This window comes from Triticum aestivum, chromosome 3A (assembly GCF_018294505.1).
Source record: "Triticum aestivum cultivar Chinese Spring chromosome 3A, IWGSC CS RefSeq v2.1, whole genome shotgun sequence".
NCBI lineage: Eukaryota > Viridiplantae > Streptophyta > Magnoliopsida > Poales > Poaceae > Triticum > Triticum aestivum.
The window spans coordinates 607,585,359-607,594,057 of NC_057800.1; positions in this window are offsets into that span (position 1 = coordinate 607,585,359).

Genomic DNA, 8,699 nt, shown 5'->3' on the forward strand with positions numbered 1-8,699 from the left:
ACATGATCATGCTAAGCAATATGACAATGATGGAGTGTGTCATGATGAACGGAACGGTGGAAAGTTACATGGCAATATATCTCAGAATGGCTATGGAAATGCCATACGGTATGGTGGCTGTTTTGAGGAAGGTATATGGTGGGTGTATGATACCGGCGAAAGGTGCACGGTATTTTAGAGAGGCTAGCAATGGTGGAAGGAAGAAAAGTGCGTATAATGCATGGACTCAACATTAGTCATAAAGAACTCATATACTTATTGCAAAATTCTACAAGTTATCAAAGCAAAGTATTACGCGCATGCTCCTAGGGGGATAGATTGGTAGGAAAAGACCATCGCTCGTCCCCGACCGCCACTCATAAGGAAGATAATCAAAAAATAAATCATGCTCCGACTTCATCACATAACGGTTCACCATACGTGCATGCTACGGGAATCACAAACTTTAACACAAGTATTTATCAAATTCACAACTACTCAACTAGCACAACTTTAATATCACCATCTTTATATCTCAAAACAATTATCAAGCATCAAACTTCTCATAGCATTCAACACCCTCATAAGAAAGTTTTTACTATTCTTGAATACCAAGCATATTAGATTATTTAAGAAAATTACCATGCTATTTAAGACTCTCAAAATAATCTAAGTGAAGCATGAGAGATCAATAGTTTCTATAAAACAATTCCACCACCGTGCTCTAAAAGATATAAGTGAAGTACTAGACCAAAACTATATAACTCAAATGATATAAGCGAAGCACATAGAGTATTCTAACAAATTCTAAATCATGTATGGCTCTCTATAAAGGTGTGTACAGCAAGGATGATTGTGGTAAACTAAAAAAATAAAGACTCAAATAATACAAGACACTCCAAGCAAAACACATATCATGTGGTGAATAAAAATATAGCTCCAAGTAAAGTTACCGATAGGAGTAGACGAAAGAGGGGATGCCTTCCGGGGCATCCCCAAGCTTTGGCTTTTAGGTGTACTTAGATTATCTTGGGGGTGCCATGGGAATCCTCAAGCTTAGTCTCTTGCCACTCCTTGTTCCATAGTCCATCAAATCTTTACCCAAAACTTGAAAACTTCACAACACAAAACTTAAGGTAGAAAATCTCGTGAGCTCCGTTAGCGAAAGAAAACAAAAGACCACTTCAAGGTACTGTAATGAACTCATTATTTATTTATATTGGTGTTAAACCTACTTTATTCCAACTTCTCTATGGTTTATAAACTATTTTACTAGCCATAGATTCATCAAAATAAGCAAACAACACACGAAAAACAGAATCTGTCAAAAACAGAACAGTCTGTAGTAATCTGTAGCTAGCGCAAGATGTGGAACCCCAAAAATTCTAAAATAAATGCCTGGACGTGAGGAATTTATCTATTAATCATATGCAAAAATAATTAACTAAATATCACTTTTCAAATAAAAATGACAGCAGTTCTCGTGAGCACTAAAGTTTCTGTTTTTTACAGCAAGATTAACAAGACTTTCCGCAAGTCTTCCCAACGGTTCTACTTGGCACAAACACTAATTAAACACAAAAAACACAACCAAAACAGAGGCTAGGTAAATTATTTATTACTAAACAGGAGAAAAAAGCAAGGAATAAAAATAAAATTGGGTTGCCTCACAACAAGCGCTATCGTTTAACGCCCCTAGCTAGGCATAAAAAGCAAGGATAGATCTAGGTATTGGCATCTTTGGTAGGCAACCCATAAGTGGCTCTCATAATAGATACATAAGGTAATTTAATTTTCTTTCTAGGAAAGTGTTCCATGCCTTTCCTTAACAGAAATTTGAATCTAATATTTCCTTCCTTCATATCAATAATCGCACCAATCGTTCTAAGGAAAGGTCAACCAAGAATAATAGGACATGAAGGATTGCAATCTATGTCAAGAACAATAAAATCTACGGGCACATAATTCCTATTTGCGACAATAAGAACATCATTAATTCTTACCATAGGTTTCTTAATAGTGGAATCCGCAAGGTGCAAGTTTAAAGAGCAATCATCAAAATCATGGAAACCTAACAAATCACACAAAGTCTTTGGAATCGTGGAAACACTAGTACCCAAATCACATAAAGCATAGAACTCATGATCTTTAATCTTAATTTTAATAGTTGGGTCCCACTCATCATAAAGTTTTCTAGGGATAGAAACTTCCAACTCAAGTTTTTCTTCATAAGATTGCATCAAGGCATCAACGATATGTTTAGTAAACACTTTATTTTGACTATAAGCATGAGGAGAATTTAGCATGGATTGCAACAAGGAAATACAATCAATCAAAGAGCAAATTTCATAATTAAATTCCTTGAAATCCAAAATAGTGGGTTTAGCAACATCTAGGGTTTTAATTTCTTCAATCCCACTTTTATCAAATTTAGCATTAAGATCTAAAAACTCCGAATTTTTGGAACGCCTTCTAGGTAAAGGTGGATCATATTCAGTCCCATCATTATCAAGATTCATATTGCAAAACAAAGATTTAATAGGGGACACATTAATAACTTTTAGATCTTCATCTTTATTTTCATAGGAACTAGAAGAACACACTCTTATAAAGGCATCTTTCTTAGCACGCATCCTAGCGGTTCTTTCTTTGCACTCATCAATGGAAATTCTCATAGCTTTGAGAGACTCATTGATATCATGCTTAGGAGGAATAGATCTAAGTTTCAAAGAATCAACATCAAGAGAAATTCTATCAACGTTCCTAGCCAACTCATCAATCTTAAGCAATTTTTCTTCAATCAAAGCATTGAAATTCTTTTGCGAAGTAATAAATTCTTTAATATTAGATTAAAAATCAGAGGGCATCTTATTATAATTTCCATAAGAATTGTTGTAGGAATTACCATAATTATTAGAGGGATTTTCCTCTATACGCGTTGTTACCAAAATTGTTCCTACCAACAAAATTCACATCCATAGATTCATTATTATTCTCAATCAAGGTAGACAAGGGCATATCATTAGGATCAGAAGAAACACTTTTACTAGCAAATAATTTCATAAGTTCATCCATCTTTCCACTCAAAACATTAATTTCTTCTATCGCATGCACCTTTTTATTAGTAGATCTTTCAGTATGCCATTGAGAATAATTAACCATAATATTATCTAGGAGTTTAGTAGCTTCTCCTAAAGTGATTTCCATAAAAGTGCCTCCCGCGGCCGAATCTAAAAGATTTCTAGAAGCAAAATTCAATCCGGCATAATTTTTTTGTATAATCATCCACAAATTCAAACCATGAGTAGGGCAATTACGTATCATTAATTTCATCCTCTCCCAAGCTTGTGCAACATGTTCATGATCAAGTTGCTTAAAATTCATAATATCGTTTCTAAGGGAGATGATCTTAGCGGGAGGAAAATACTTAGAGATAAAAGCATCTTTGCACTTGTTCCAAGAATCAATACTATTTTTAGGCAAAGACGAAAACCAAGCTTTAGCAAGTCTCTAAGTGAAAAAGGAAATAGCTTTAATTTAACAATATCATTATCCACATCTTTCTTATTTTGCATATCACACAAATCAACGAAGCTATTTAGATGGGTAGCGGCATGTTCACTAGGAAGGCTGGAAAACAGATTGTTCATAACAAGATTCAGCAAAGCGGCATTAATTTCACAAGATTCAGCATCGGTAAGAGGAGCAATCGGAGTGCTAATAAAATCATTGTTGTTGGTAGTGGTAAATTCACACAATTTAGTGTTATCTTGAGCCATCGTGACAAGCATGCAATCCAACACACAAGCAAACAAAAAACAAGCGGGAAAAAAGAGGCAAATAGAGAAAGAGAGGGAGGATAGAGAGAGAGAGGGCGAGTAAAACGGCAAGGGTGAAGTGGGGGAGAGGAAAACGAGAGGCAAATGGCAAATAATATAATGCAGGAGACAAGGGTTGTGATGGGTACTTGGTATGTTGACTTTTGCGTAGACTCCCTGGCAACGGCGCCAGAAATCTTCTTGCTACCTCTTGAGCACTGCGTTGAATTTCCTTGAAGAGGAAAGGATGATGCAGCAAAGTAGCATAAGTATTTCCCTCAGTTTTTGAGAACCAAGGTATCAATCCAGTAGGAGGCTACGCGCGAGTCCCTCGTACCTGCACAAAGTAAATAACTCCTCGCAACCAACGCGATAAGGGGTTATCAATCCCTTCACGGTCACTTACAAGAGTGAGATCTGCAAGATATGATAAGATAATATTTTTGGGTATTTTTGTGATAAAGATGCAAAGTAAAATAAAAGTAAAGTAAAAAGCAAATGAAATAACTAAGTATTGGAAGATTAATATGATGAAGATAGACCCGAGGGCCATAGGCTTCACTAGTGGCTTCTCTCAAGAGCATAAGTATTTTACGGTGGGTGAACGAATTACTGTTGAGCAATTGACAGAATTGAGCATAGTTATGAGAATATCTACGTATGATCATGTATATAGGCATCACGTCCAAGACAAGTAGAGAGACTCCTACCTGCATCTACTACTATTACTCCACTCATCGACCGCTATCCAGCATGCATCTAGAGTATTAAGTTCATGAAAACAGAGTAACGCCTTAAGCAAGATGACATGATGTAGAGGGATAAACTCATGCAATATGATGAAAACCCCATCTTGTTATCCTCGATGGCAACAATACAATACGTGCCTTGCTGCCCCTACTATCACTGGGAAAGGACACCGAAAGATTGAACCCAAAGCTAAGCACTTCTCCCATTGCAAGAAAGATCAATCTAGTAGGCTAAACCAAACTGATAATTCGAAGTGACTTGCAAAGATAACCAATCATACATAAAAGGATTCAGAGAAGATTCAAATATTGTTCATAGATAATATTGATCATAAACCCACAATTCATCGGTCTCAACAAACACACCGCAAAAAGAAGATTAGATCGAATAGATCTCCACAAGAGAGGGGGAGAACATTGTATTGAGATCCAAAAATAGAGAAGGAGCCATCTAGCTAATAACTATGGACCCGAAGGTCTGAGGTAAACTACTCACACTTCATCGGAGAGGTTATGGTGTTGATGTAGAAGCCCTCCGTGATAGATGCCCCCTCCGGCGGAGCTCCGGAACAGGCCCCAAGATGGGATCTCATGGATACAGGAAGTTACGGTGGTGGAATTAGGGTTTTGGCTCCGTATCTGATCATTTGGGGGTACGTAGGTATATATAGGAGGAAGGAGTATGTCGGTGGAGCAACAGGGGGCCCACGAATGTAGGAGTCATACATCTTTGAAAGGTAGTAGGTGCATTGCATAAACCAAAAGGCATACGTCCATAAGCAAAGGTACCGAAAGGGCAAGTATAAGTTGTCTTTTCTTGTTCCTCTTTTGACACAGGTATTTGAGAGAAACCAGAATAACCATCTAGAAAGCAAAAATGTGTATGTTTGGATAATCTTTCTAGCATTTGATCAATAAAAGGTAAAGGGTAATGATCGGTTTAGTAGCTTTATTTAATTTGCGGAAATCAATTACCATTCTATAACCTGTAACAATTCTTTATGGGATCAACAGTAATACCTCCCTTCTTAGGGACATAGTGGACATGGCTTACCCACTGACTATCAGCAACGGGATAAATTATACCTGCCTCCAGGAGCTTTAGTATTTCTTTTCTTACCACTTCTTTCATCTTAGGATTTAACCGTCGTTGGTGATCAACGACCGGTTTCGCGTCTTTCTCCAATTTTATTTTGTGCTGGCATAGAGTGGGACTAATGCCCTTAAGATCATCAAGAGTATATCCAATAGCAGCACGGTGCTTCTTCAGAGTTTTCAATAATTTCTTTTCTTCATGCTCTGAAAGGTTAGCACTAATAATAACATGATATATCTCTTTCTCATCAAGATAAGCATATTTAAGAGTATCGGGCAAAGGTTTAAGCTCAAACACGGGATCACCCTTGGGTGGAGGAGGATCCCCTAGGATTTCAACAGGCAAGTTGTGTTTCAAAATAGGCCCCTGTTTAAAGAATACTTCATCTATTTCCCTTCTTTCATTCGTAAACATATCATTTTCATGATCTAGCAAATATTGTTCTAAAGGATCACTAGGAGGCACGACAATAGAAGCAAGACCAATAATTTCATCTTTACTAGGCAATTCTTTATCATGGGGTTGTCTACAGAATTTAGCAAAATTAAACTCGTGAGACATATCCCCCAAACCAATAGTAACTACATCCTTTTTGCAGTCTACCTTAGCATTGACAGTATTCAAGAAGGGTCTACCAAATATAATGGGACAAAAGTCGTCTTGTGGGGAATTAAGAACAAGGAAATCAGTAGGATATTTAACTTTCCCACACAAGACTTCAACATCTCTAACAATCCCAACTGGTGAAATAGTGTCTCTATTGGCCAGCTTAATTGTAACATCAATTTCCTCTATCTCAGCAGGTGCAATATCATGCATAATTTCTTTGTATAAGGAATGAGGTATTGCACTTGCACTAGCACCCATATCACATAAGCCATGATAGCAATGATCTCCTATTTTAACAGAAATAACAGGCATGCCTACAATAGGTCTATGTTTATTTTTAATATCGGGTCTAACAATTCTAGCAGCTTCATCACAAAAGTAAATAACATGCCCATCAATATTATCATCGAAGAGATCTTTAACCATAGCAACACTAGGTTCAACTTTAATTTGCTCAGAGGGAGTAGTTGTTCTAGTATTACCCTTACGAACTACAGTTGAATCTTTAGCATGATCCTATATTCTAACAGGGAAAGGTGGTTTCTCAATATAAGAAGTAGGAACAACATGATCATTATATGTGACGGTCTTTTCTTCAACTTTAATAGGTGCAACTACTTTTACTTCAATGGGAGTATTATATTTAAACCACTTCTCCTTAGGGAGATCAACATGAGTAGCAAAGGATTCATAGAAAGAAGCTACTATCTCAGAGTCAAGTCCATATTTAGTGCTAAATTCACGGAAAGCATCGGTATCCATAAAAGATTTATAAAAATCAAACTTAGGTGTTATACCTGACTCCTTACCTTCGTCGAGATTCAATATTTAGAGTTGCGTTTAATTATTTCCAATAAATCCCATTTGAATTCAATAGTCTTCATCATAAAATAGCCAGTACAAGACGTATCGAACATGGAGCGATTATCGAGAGAAAGCTAAGCATAAAGATTTTGAATAATAATTTCTCTTGAGAGCTCATGATTGGGGCACGAATATAACATTTACTTAAGCCTCCCCCAAGCTTGAGCGATGCTTTCTCCTTCGCGAGGCCAAAAATTATATATATAATTACGATCACGATGAACAAGATGCATAGGATAAAACTTCTAATGAAGTTCCAATTTCAATCGGTTGTAGTTCCATGATCCCATATCATCACATAGCCTAAACCATGTCAATGCCTTTCCCTTCAAATATAAAGGGAAGACCTTCTTCTTGATAACATCCTCGGGCATACTTGCAAGCTTAAATAATCCACAAACTTCATCCACATAGATTAGGAGCAAATCGAGATGCAATGTTCCATCTCCTGTAAAAGGATTAGCTAGCAGTTTCTCTATCATACCCGAAGGAATTTCAAAGTAAACATTTTCAATAGGTTCAGTAGGTTGAGGAGCAACTCTTTGCTCTACTGGTCGGGGTGAAGATACCCCGAACAAGCCCCTCAAAGGATTATGTTCCATAGTAACAAATGACAGTAAGTTTTAGCACACTATATAAATTTTTCCTTACCAAATTCCACCTACCAAAGGCGCTTCACTCCCCGGCAACGGCGCCAGAAAAGAGTCTTGACGACCCACAAGTGTAGGGGATCTATCATAGTCCTTTTGATAAGTAAGAGTGTTGAACCCAACGAGGAGCAGAAGGAAATGATAAGCAGTTTTCAGTAAGGTATTCTCTGCAAGCACTGAAATTATCGGTAGTAGATAGTTTTGTGATAAGGCAATTTGTAATGGGTAACAAGTAATAAAAGTAAATAAGGTGCAACAAGATGGCCCAATCCCTTATGTAGCAAAGGACAAGCCTGGACAAACTCTTATATAAAGGAAAGCGCTCCCGAGGACACATGGGAATTATCGTCAAGCTAGTTTTCATCACGTTCATATGATTCACGCTCGGTACTTTGATAATTTGATATGTGGGTGGACTGGTACTTGGGTACTGCCCTTCCTTGGACAAGCATCCCACTTATGATTAACCCCTACTGCAAGCATCCGCAACTACAAAAGAAGTATTAAGGTAAACCTAACCATAGCATGAAACATATGGATCCAAATCAGCCCCTTACGAAGCAACTCATAAACTAGGGTTTAAGCTTTTGTCACTCTAGAAACCCATCATCTACTAATTACTTCCGAATGCCTTCCTCTAGGCCCAAACAATGGTGAAGTGTCATGTAGTCGACGTTCACATGACACCACTAGAGGAAAGACAACACACATCTCATCAAAATATCGAACGAATACCAAATTCACATGACTACTTATAGCAAGACTTCTCCCATGTCCTCAGGAACAAACGTAACTACTCACAAATCATATTCATGTTCATAATCAGAGGGTATTAATATGCATAAAGGATCTGAACAAATGATCTTCCACCGAATAAACCAACTAGCATAAACTACAATGAGTAATCAACACTACTAGCAACCCACAAGTACCA